The sequence below is a fragment of the Halyomorpha halys genome, unplaced genomic scaffold, assembly GCF_000696795.3.
Source record: "Halyomorpha halys isolate HHAL.00 unplaced genomic scaffold, Hhal_1.1 Scaffold278.1, whole genome shotgun sequence".
Lineage (NCBI taxonomy): Eukaryota > Metazoa > Arthropoda > Insecta > Hemiptera > Pentatomidae > Halyomorpha > Halyomorpha halys.
In genome coordinates this window covers 143,631-156,227 of record NW_027109219.1, presented here as the reverse complement: position 1 = coordinate 156,227, position 12,597 = coordinate 143,631, and the positions used below count along the sequence as shown (strand labels likewise).

Genomic DNA, 12,597 nt, shown 5'->3' with positions numbered 1-12,597 from the left:
GTATTGATCTTTCGAATAAAAAAAAAATTTTGATTACAATTTAATTTTTTGTGTTATTTTTTATAATTTCAAGTTCTATCGGGCTTAAAAAAAAACCCTATATAATAATGAGAAAAAAAACAAGATGATACAGAAAATGATAAAAACAAGGTTCCAATAATATCTATTACTAAGCACACACATTTAAATAAAATGTACCCAGGAAATTTTCTCAAGATGTATTGAGAAGCCCTGAGAAACACCTCTAGATCATCCAATGGGAGAAAATAAGGGCACATTTCCATCTAAGCTGCTACGTCACGCACCTTTGGTATATTGTCAGCGAGGTTACTATGGAAGCACGCACTCTTGACCCCGCCGCACTAACCTATAAATATCACATGAGTGCAACGAATAATGACTTTGCACGATATGCATATGATGTAGCCATCACCTTGCAATTATAAAATGATAATTAACCAGTTATATATACCTTAACTGCTCCACTAGGTGGCTCAGAAAAAAAAAATCACTTAGATGTTTCTTTAGGAAATTTATTTACGCTGTAAGTGTTTCTTATAGCGAGTTATTCCTCACGCTCCTGCGATAACTTACTGAATAAATACTGGTTGATTTTGGAGTAGTCACCAACGTATCTTATGGGCCGCCCGCAGCTCAATTCGTTAGGCCCAGTCTTAACAATTTGAAATTGCTGGCGGTGCCGGTTCAAATCCGGCCTGAGGTGTTGTGACTTTTTCATTGAGTGGCACTCCGACAAAATGAAAAACTTGACTCCCAACCATGGTTAGGCAGTATCGTATCTTAGGCGAAAAAAAAAAAAAATATATATATATATATAACGTATCTCATAAGCTTTTCAGCCTTTTTTTATGAGTTTTAATATTATTATTATTATTATTTTAAGGCATCAAGAACTTTGGGGTCATTATTGCCTTACATTCCGAAATTTTAATTAGACATTATTTCGTTAATATCTGAATTAATTGTATTAATCCTCATTTCCTTAATTTCTGATTGAAACGTATAACTATTGAAAAATGGGAACTTTTAAGTGGTTAAATTTTAAGTGATTCAGAAATTTAAGAAGTTTATTTACAGTATGTTTGGTATCCTGCAAAATTGAATAGAGATCTGCTGGTAATTCATAGAAAGATTTGGGGGAGTCGTATGCTTGGCATTCATTGAAGGTATGTTTTACGGTTAGTCGCGTTCCGCAAGTTTGACATACAGGACATAAGGTAACCGTGGGTTAGGCGCGTATGTCCAATTCGAAGTCGCATCAAAATCACCTCCTCTCAGCGCACATTTCTAGTGGATGACATCCACCAGAAGTTTAGAAGCCAATATAAATAGAATATGAGATCATAAACTCTGTTGAACTTGTCAGGATGGGAAGACAGCGATTTTATAATCGCCGAAAAAAGGCTTGTCACGTCTAAACAAGCGAAAAGAATAAAATAAGAAAAGGGTAAATATTTACTTACACTCCTTCAAAAAACAAAACAAAAAAAACCCAAGAACAATTACTTCTTGACCGGACTGAACATTTACTGGTGTTTTTCATGCTAATTCAAGAGGGGAATGAATGTAATAAATGGAATGGACATATGATCGTGATAATAAAGGAAAAAGTTCTTATTTTAAAACAATTTTAAGGAGAGAAAAAGAAACATACTAATGAAGTCGACCCAATAAATTCAGAAGAATTTACGAGTAACCAAAGAGTAGATCAAGAAATACATATTAAATCTCAGAATCATAACTATGGGAAAATTAGAACCTTAATAAATATAGAAATATAAGAAAAATAGATGTACTTTGTCAATTAAGACATTTCATATCTCTCTCCCCCCCTCCTCAAACAATTGTTAGGGACGTTCACTATTTCTTTGGTCCTACCCTATTGATTCATCTATCATTTTGTTCATTCATTCTATATTTATCAACCCGGTGGATGCAGAATGCATAACACTAATTACAATTAGTGAATAAAATAACTAAAATTTCCATTAAATTTGCAAAAGTAAGTAATAAAGTTTTGTAAAAAAAGTTACTTTACTGTTTATCAGCAACCTTGGGCTTTATCACAGCTTTTATCTAGACCAGCGTCACTCCCTTTAAAAAGTCTCACGCGATCCCGCTGGCAACAAATGGAAAAGCATAAATGCTGACAGTCTCTTCGTCCTTATAGCTTTCGAATGTAATTTTCTTTTACTTAGTTAAAATGGTGAATATTTATTTCTTCTTTGTAAAATTAAATTGTTTGCAATTTTTTTTACAACAGCTTCATCTATTATTTTCAATAATCGACCATAATAAAAAATTAATAGGCTCATGAAAATTGTAAATTTTACATCTGAATATACGTAGAATCCAAAAATGGAATAAATGTGTGTCTGTTAGTGGCTTTTCTTTAAAACTATCACGGTGAATTTTTTTTAGATTTGACATAGTCACAGATTCATTCTCGGAACTTTCATAATAATACACCTTTTCATTTAAAAATATCGAAAAAATAATGAAGTCGTGAGATTGGACACACCAAAAATATTTCTATATTTTGGATATAAAAATAGTTAAATACATATTTTATTATTTGCTTTTTTACTGATGTAATAAAATAATTAATTCAAATAATAAACCGTAGTGTAATAATTTGCAGCATTTTTTAAAAAGTAATATCGTTGTGGTGTGTGATTTACTGAAGATTATTGCTAAGATAAATAACAAAAGGCTTGAGAAAATTCTATATATTTTGAAATAAATAAAATGAAGCTAAAATATTTATTAAGTAAAACTTTATTATAACAGAACATAAAATAATAAAATATTAGCGAAACATTGTAAATAAAATGAAATAACGTTTAGTTAGTGCGTTAAAATTAATGAGGTAACTGCTGAGGTAAAATCTAACGTACCCCAAACATGTTTTATTTATTCATTTTAAAATCAAGTCCTTAATCTTATACATTATACGTTGTCTTGTAAAGTCTCAGCCTCAGCTTTGTGACAGAGTTAAGGAATAACAAAACGAGCTTTATATATTTTATAACTAGATAAGAATTAATAATTAGAATCACAAAGTGAAAAGGAAATGTTAGCCTTGAGGAGGATGATAACAGAAAAATTAATTATGCGAATTAATTCAGCGATGAATTAACAATGTGAATTAATTCAGCATCATAAATTAATTATGTGTTATATTCATAGCTATAAATAGAATCAGCTATTCAAACTGACTAAAAAGAACCCTGAATATGGCCAATTAAGAGAGAATGAATCCGAAAATAGTTTTAGAAACTTTTCTTCTTTAAAAACTCACGAGATGTCGGCCTTTGCGTGAGCCTCAACAAGTTCCGGTGAGGAAGTTTCGCTATCGACTCCTAGAGAGCACTTCAAAGTTAGGTCAGATTTAATTTCTTTTATCACAAAATATAATCACTAACAATTTGAATAAATGTATTTCAAATTAAGTCGGGCTGTCAGAATAGGTTGGTAGAAATGGTTTTACATTTTAAATTTTATTTTAATTCTGGCATTTATTATGCAACAATTAGTTATAAATGATACTATAATTTAATCTTATATAGTGGAGCAGTATATAAAGTTTTAAATCCGGTGATCATAGTTCAAAACAATATTATTCGTTTTAATATATAACAAAAAAAAATCGATGCTAGAATCCTCTAAACTATTTTTTCTGTACCTAAACTTTTTTGAATTTGGAATCTTTGTCTATAAAAACAGCAATGATAAAAATATTAAAGGAAAATAAATTTAAAAAATGTTAAACTTCAATACCTCCAGCTAGTATAATAGTGATAAATATTATCTCTGAAATATTAAAACAAATACTCCTCTGATGAAAAGAAATTACTATTATATTGGAACAAAATCGTTCAATAACACGTACCATAAAATTTAGAAACAAATATTCAAAATATTTATCACAGATTGCTTATTGAATAAATAAATAAATAAATAAGGAAGACAAAATTAATTAAATTTTTAGGTTTAGCAAGAGTACCACAGGAAACAAAATGTGTCAAACTATATGCATCAAATTTTATATTTATCAAACACTGACAGATGTGTGTCAAACATTAAATATATCAAACTTTATGTATCAAATATTGACAGATGTACATCAAACATTAAATTGATCAAACTTATGGCGTTCAAGTGTGGAGACCGTATTTCAACTTACCCTGTAGCTCGAGTTGAACTCAGGGTTGCAGTTTCTTGTAAAAATGACATTTATTCTAATCAAAGAATATTGTAATAAATTTTTTAATTTTTTTGAAGGAAACAAAGAAAACGAAAAAACTTACAAGCTTATAATTACAATACCAAAAAATACATTTCATTGTCCTATATTTCTTTATAATTTTTTAATACATTATTAAAAACTATTTATAAAATAGAGAAAAAAATGAGCATTGGTTCGTGTTACGCTTATTTATTCGGTTGAAGATAAAGTAAAATAATTATATTGGAAGAAGATAGTTGACTAATTGACCATATGAAGCAGATTGTAGGAAGACGTTCGGGTGACGGTCAATAAAGGTATCAAAATAGTAGAAGAAAACTATTTACAACGATTCGCTTTGCAGGGCTTCGTCAGGGCAGAATGAAAAAACAAGATACAAACATTATAAAATTGACAAAAAATTAAAATAAAAAACATTTCAAAACAATTGTTATGTTTTTTATAATAATTATATATTTTTTTATTTTTTGTCAATTTTATCATAATTATATCTTGTTTTTTTCATTTAGCCCCGATGAAGCCCTGGAAAGTGGGTTAACAATAAATATTTTTCTTTTACTATTTTGATATCTTCATTGACCGCCACCTGGACTATCTTCCTACATTAAAATAATTATATATATATATAATATTTTTTTACTTAGATTTTATGATATATGGTTTACAAAGATTTTGTATTTTACTGTATAGAGATCTTACCCTTATTACTGAAATTATATGCATGTCTCAAAATATCTATTTTTTTTAAATGTTACATTGGTGAACTGAGACGGCGATATTTCAAGTTGAACTGGAATCATTTTTTTTTTTTTAATTTATTAAAAAGGTACATAATTGAAAATATTATTACATAATATTATAACTTTGAGTTATTAGATTTTCTAGCATCTTTCAATATTTTTCTAAAAGAAGAAACAGATATTATATCTGTGGTAGTTCGAATGGACGCATAAGGACGTAATCGTGAGTCCAAGTTTCTGTCCCTGCTTGACAATGAGCTTTTTCAGAAGTGTCACTTTCCTCGCATGGGTACGATATAATGGGTAAGTTACCTCTTAAATGTCAATAACTGGCTCATTTATCAACTAAAGTTCATTATTCACTCTTGGGATCAATAAAAAAACAGACAAAATAACTGCTGATTCCTGGAAGTATTCGATTGGGTAGTTTATTATATACATTGTGAGTTGTTCTCCGACGAAATGAAAATAGTTAATTCTATGTTGAGGTAATGTAGCCCAAGCACGTAATTAATATCCGTCCAATACGCAAACCTCACACGCAACCTGTGAAAATCGATGTTACTTTTCTGTTGAGCCGTTAGTAAAATCTAGATTTAAGTTGACAGCTTCATATTCAGGGACGTAGCATGTATATAATTTAACCTATTATTTTACTCCTGATAGTGGAACGGATATTTTCGATTTTTCTTTTCTGAGATTAAACCGCAAAATAAGATTTTTTCTGCTGCCTGGTTTATTTTGGATATACCACATAAACTCAAAGAATCGGCGAATACCGTTGATGAAACAGGACCCCCTGAAGAGAAAAAGTAGAAGAAAGTAGTTAGACGACCCAAAAAATGGGCTTCCTAAGAAAATACTCCGCGAAACAATTTGGGTCCTCTTGAACTTGTGGGTTTCACATCTTTTCAAAAGAAACGTTTTGCATGTTGTTCTATTAGCCGCTGAATGCTTAATTACTGAAACAGGTCGGGATTCTCGTTCTGAAGCCTTCTATCGGGATTCTATAGTACGTTTTTTGTACTCTAGAATCCCGAGTTTAATGCAAATGATTTGAGTCATTTTTGGGAAAATTGAAAAAAAAAATTCGATCATGTAAAGTGGTCGGTTTTAGCGAAAAAGTTCACACCCTAGGCAGATACTCGCCCTAAATATGCAATTTCAATTTTGTACTTTTTGTTTTTGAGATAGGTTGTTCACAGATACGAAGACCATTTGTTATTTAAACTCAATTGATATATGTAAGTGAAAGTAAGACAATATGTTGAATATCACTGGCATCGTGTTTATAACACCACATTATCTATGCTGGATCTACACGTTTGTCACTTGTCACAAAGCCAAGAGTTGTCCAAATGCTTGGAACAAATAAAGCAACAAATGTATGGTATCCACATAATTGTTTTGTTATTTTGATTTTTTTTTCGGCTTTTACATTCGATTTACTATATTTTTATTATAATATGGAACAAAATAAAGAGAGACAAAATTAAGAAAAACGTAAATATGACCAAGTTAGTTAATAGTTAAATAGTTCCACATAACCTATCAATTCAACATGCAACCGTTCTAGAATTTTTATCAGGAACATTTTAATTTAATTATAAAGACATATAAATCTTCATAAATATATATATTTGTGGTATGTTAAATCAAAAATAAACTGCTAACGATAATTAACAAGAATTTAAAATATAGAGTTAATTATTGAATCAAAAAAATTGAAAAATTCTTTAATTAATTAAAGCACAGAGAGCAGAAATATTCATCTTTTGGCAGTTCTAAAACAATGCAAAAAAACAGATGTGTGGACAAGCTTCCTTCAGGGTCAGCCACTCCAAATAATCTATCCTCACTCTTGCGCATATTCAGGGCAAATGTGTAGAGGCACTTTTAGCTTAAATGCCGAATATTAAAAAAAAAAAATATTCCTTAAAGTACCTTTCACTCTGTTTAATTTTAATAATTAACCATCTCTCATTGTTAGCAGAAAAAATAAATAAATACAAACTATGAAAATGATTTATTTAAGTAGATAATAGGATAACATTTTTTAAGGTTGAACACATTTCCGGAAATAAAAGTAGTAATAAATATGTATTATATTATGAAAAACCAAAGATTAAAAAAAAATAATATGCAACACAGTAAATCCTAGAAGATAATAAAGAAATACGAGAAATATCATTATAAATAAACCTTATATGGGTTGACTGAGCCGGCGCATGCGCAGTGAGTTTTTCTGTTTCGCCGGACTTTTTTCGTTATTTTACAAAATTTTCGTTACAATAGTTAATAAAAAGTTAGTGTTTATTATCCCACTTAAAACATATATAAGTCTTGACAGGATAACTCTAAGTCATACTTTTTAATATTTTAAATCATCGTATTTATTCTCATCGCATCAAACTTAAAATCATAGTATTTTTAATATTATTCTATAAGAATTTAGAATTGAATGAATGGTTAAAATCAAAATGTAAGTTTTAGTAAACTGTTATATTTATGCCATACTTTTGCAAAAGAAAAATATTAATTATTTTTGTAAGAAGAAATAAAATTAAAAGTACGATACTTTTTTTTTTAAACTGTTGAATTGTGAGTCATTCTAATTGTTAACTGACAGGCCTATTTTAAGAATTAGTACTAGAAAGTATTGCCTCAATGACTAATATAGAAACTTCTGTTCTGACATTAGCGAAGATTAATTACAACTCTGAGTAGGGATGGAAAAAAAAAAAAATAAAAATAAATAAAAATTTAACGAATATTAGCAAAATTAAATAAAATATAAATGGCGTTGATGACCAATGAAGTTTGGCGCCACTAAACAACCAAACAAACAAACAAACAAACTCTGAGTAGGGTGTGATGTGCACACCGCACCAGATTCTTATAACTAAATTCCTATTCAGGACTACTGGAGTTTATACAGATTTGTTAATTCGGTGATATATAAAGCCAAGTGCTTCATCATAGTACAAGAGCCAAAGAGGAAGATAAAAGTCAGTTATTTTGCCCCAATTCTTGATTACTTTAATGAAAACTACGTATGAGTGCAAGTCACACTTGATGAATCTGCCAAGGAAATTTAGGGAGTATACGAAATGGCGTCTGTTTCAAAATGTTAAAAACAATAATTATTCATTCGGAACTCCATATCGTTAAAATTACCAACATCAGAAAACCTAATAGAACATAATTTAAAGTAGAATGAATTTAACAAAACATGAGCTCTATACGTTCAATAGTTCCCGATAAACAGTTTTTGAAAAGCAACATTTCATAAAAAATGAACTGAAAAATCAGTAATTAGTTGATTTAGTGTATATTTCAGATATACTATCAGACGTACAGATGTCTATTAGCACTGAAATTAAAATAAGTTTAATTTGCTAAAAAGTAGTTTATGACGTTTATCTTCGTAAGAATAGTAGTTTTCATGATATGATATATATAAATAGTTGATCGTTTAATGTAAAATATAAAGAAAATGGTAAGGGTTGCAGTCAAAAAGAACAGAGTAGTTCATACAAAACTTCATATGAAAATATCATAAAAGTACTACCTCTGCGAAGATAAACGTTATAAATTAATTTGTAGTACATTAAACTATCTTTAATTTGATTGCTAGCAGACACTTTTATGCCCATTGGTTCCTGAGATATTGTTTTTCATAAATCAAACATTTTGTCCGAACGACTAGAAATCAGTAATTGGTAAATTAATTTTGGCAAATATTAAAACGTCCACTCCTACGAAGATAAATGGCATTAGCTGCTTTATAGCACATTAAACTAGCTTTAATTTGAGTGTTCAACGCCAGCCGGAATAGCCCCTCCCTATTCCTAGTACGCTCACGGCAGACTCATGCCATCATTGATGACACTTTCACGTTCAGCGGACCCGGCAGCTTATCTTATAATGCCACACTGGCAATCCAAGATATTACTTACCTGTGTATATACATTTATTTCTTTGTATATATTTAATTTATTGTTTAATTTTTCTAGGAGGTCAGAAAAAAAAAAAAATAAAATAAAATTAATTTGAGTGCTGCCACACTGGCAATCCAAGATATTTATTTGACTGTGTATATACATTTCATTCTGTTTGTATATATTTAATTTGTTGTTTAATTTTTTCTAGGTCAGAAAAAAAAAATTAATATGAGTGCTAACTCAAAATTGCCAAATTCACCAATTACTGATTTTTCAGTAAATATTTCATGAAATTGAATGTATCTCAGTAACTATTTAACGTAAATAGCTCTAATAGGGCTCGTATTTTAGAAAATGCACTCTACTTTAAATGATGTTCTATAAGTATTTTTAGTTTTACAGGTAATTTCAAAGAGATGGATCTCCGAATGAGAAATTATATTTTTTTAACATTTCGAAACAGTCGCCATTTTGTATTACCCCTGACTATACTTGGTAGACTCATCAATTTTGACTAGTATTTATACGTAGTTTTCATCAAAGTAATATTAAATTGTGGCGAAATAACTGACTTCTTTTGAACTGGGCTCTTGTACTATGAGGATAGAGATTAGACTTCACCCGGCCAGTATTAGCATTGGCATACTATTGTAACAGTACTGCTTCTTCATTATCTGCTATATCTCAGATATAACTGTTGCTGCCTGGTTCCGACTATAATTACTGTTCCTATTCCTGGCTAACAATAAATCTAACAATTATTTATGAAAACAGGCGATTCGGAAGTCGGCTTTATGATTAGGGGCTTGAAATATTCAGCGTTTCCTGATCACGGGACTGGTTCTATTATTGATAGGAGCCTATCTCAGTTAGGGGTCTGTATCAGTTTGAATATTAATAGCAGTTCTCAAGGTCGTTGTCCGCGGTCAGGGTCTGTCCTTGGACCTTTGTAGTGACAATTTTCAGGTAGTCCGTTCTTCTTATCCAACTATTTGTGTTAAACTTCATAGAGTTTGGTTTTCGAACATTCTCCATAATTTCGGAGCCGGCCGAGGCCGTGCGAACCTTTTTTGTGAAGCCTCCATTTTATAAACGAATCCCATCTAGTAGTTTTATCCATCTAGGAAACACAAGACAAAATAAAAGTACCGAGAATTAGATGCGTTAATATGTACCGTGAGGACTTGCTTTCAAATGGTTTATTTTCGAACAAGAGACCTGGTGTTGAGTTATGTCACAAAAGGAATCTACTCTGTCCGGAGACTGTTTATTGATTATCTTTCAATCAAAATTGAATGTTTCAATCAACAGATGGGAATAAATAAAAAAAATAAATCTGTCCGCATGTAGTGTTTTCTGAAATTGAAGGAGCAAGTAACATCATAACACAAAGCTACCTAAACTGAGAGCCCAATGAAAGGATTTCCTCCTACCAGGTATAAAGGTAAAAGCTATATCGAAAAAAGAAATTAATATATATTATAAAGGAAGAAATTAGACAAAAAGAAAAAATTATGAAACAAATTATTTGTATGTACTAAAAAGAAAAAAAACTTCCTAATACTAATACTATTTTTATCATGAAGAACGAAGAAAACTCGTTGAGGAATGTGCCGTGAGTGTCGATTTGTAAGTCGATTTTACAAATTAACTAAACAAATAAAATTATAACTTTTTTTCAGGTTCCTTATTGTAACCTTTTCTATACAGTTTATATCATAGATACAACCTATTTTACACATTTCAATTGATCTGTTGGCAAAAAGTGAGTTTTTCTAATGATTTAATTAAGATAGCAAGGTACATAGATGAAAATTACCACATGCCCAATCGAGTAAATATTTTTGTTGCTTAAATATCTCTCGAAATAATGGTGTGATAATCAATTAGTACTATGCAGCCATATCAATATCGGTTTTAATGTATTATAAATAATGATATAGTTGATAGTAAAATAATAATTATCTTATTAATAATGATTTAAATATAACATATAATTCAGTAATAGTAAAATAAAATAATAGCAATATAATATTGCAACGCTGTAATAATGTTTTGTGATTTTCTCTTCAAAATACAATTTATTAATCGAGAGGGTGAATCGCTTGTAAATTCATCAAAATATAAATTTATATTAAGATCAATATTTATTTTATATTTTTATATATTAATCAATGTCTGAACTATTTTTTCTTTGCGTTTTATTATGCGTTCTATATACGTATATTACATAATACATTTAGTAAATATGGTCTTCGTTAAAATGGAGTGTTACAGGCGTGTAGAGCAACTACCCATTGGTAGCACTCTGACATTTTACATTAGCTGTTCTCGTGGCCATCTTCTTTTCAGGCGCCTCGCAGGATTGCCAGGAATGGAAGAGGATACAAGGTTAGAAACTAGGGGGTTTGAGTGGTTAGGGAGTTTATAATGGAAGGAGTGATATCTGGTTCGGGCTAGATCGGTTACATAGGGAACATTGAGGTCTTTATGTATGATTTTATTTGTGACAAAAGAAGGAGCATTGAGGATTTAATGAAGGATTTTGGATTATCATGATTGAATACGAGAGGAATTCAAAGGTTTAGTGGAGCCCAAAGCTCAACTCCATATGTCCAGATTGGCCTTATTACAGTCATGTAGATCAGTCTTTTGTAATGTGTTGGGAGTTTAGAACGTTTGTCTAGTAAGTGCTGTAATAGTCTCGACATCGAATCGACGTGCAGTTTCCTATCTTTTCAGTCTTGGATGAGGATTCCAGGTTAATCGTTTGTCCAAATGTAGTCCAAGGTAGCGGATCTGTTCGACAGAGGTAAGAGTAACATTATTAAATGAAACTGTAGGGCAGTCGGTAGGTTTATGATGAAAGGTAAAGGTGATTTGATGGGATTTGTTGGAATTTATCTTAATCCTCCAATTACGACACTATTCTTTGAGGTTTGTGATATGAGACTGGAGAGTTTGGGATACAATTAATGGGTTATTATTAACAGCGAGGACACATGTGTCATCGGCATACGTGGTGAGGATTGTGTTAGGATTGGTTGGAATGTCAGCTGTATAGACAGTGTAGGGAATGGGACCAAGGATACTACTACCTTGAGGAGGTTCATAAACATAATTTTATTTCTTATTGACATTAGTTTCTATATATTTTGAAAGCCCTGAATTAAAAATAGGATCAATTTAATAAAACTGATAAGTAATGAATATTATATTCTGACAGAAATATTTTAAGATTTTTAAAAATATTCCAGTACTTATAACGGAAACAAGAGATATGAAAACTGAAAATAATGATTTACTTTCTTAGAAAAAAAATTATAGCTATCCTCATTTGATGTAAGTTCATGAAGAAATACAAAATTACAATTATATAGCTTGGGTTTAATAGCTTAACCCGATTATTGATTCTGAATTTTTCCACCAAGCTTTACGTCACGCTAATATGTCAGGAGATTAGGTAAATAGAGCACATATTTCAGTATTGATTATGGCATACATGAGAAAAATTACTCTATACAATTTAATTAGTTAATAATATTTCCAAATATAAAATAACAAGCTGACTCAGCAATGCTTCGCTAGCGCTATATTTGATGATTATAGATTTAATAATCACAATTGATAGATTGATATAAAT

General features: G+C 30.3%; 1 protein-coding gene across 1 annotated transcript in view; it reads left to right on the top strand.

The window, feature by feature from the left end:
- The window catches only part of LOC106680687 (uncharacterized), a 57,980-nt gene that overhangs the window by 28,287 nt on the left and 17,096 nt on the right, over positions 1–12,597 (top strand). The window lies entirely within an intron of this gene.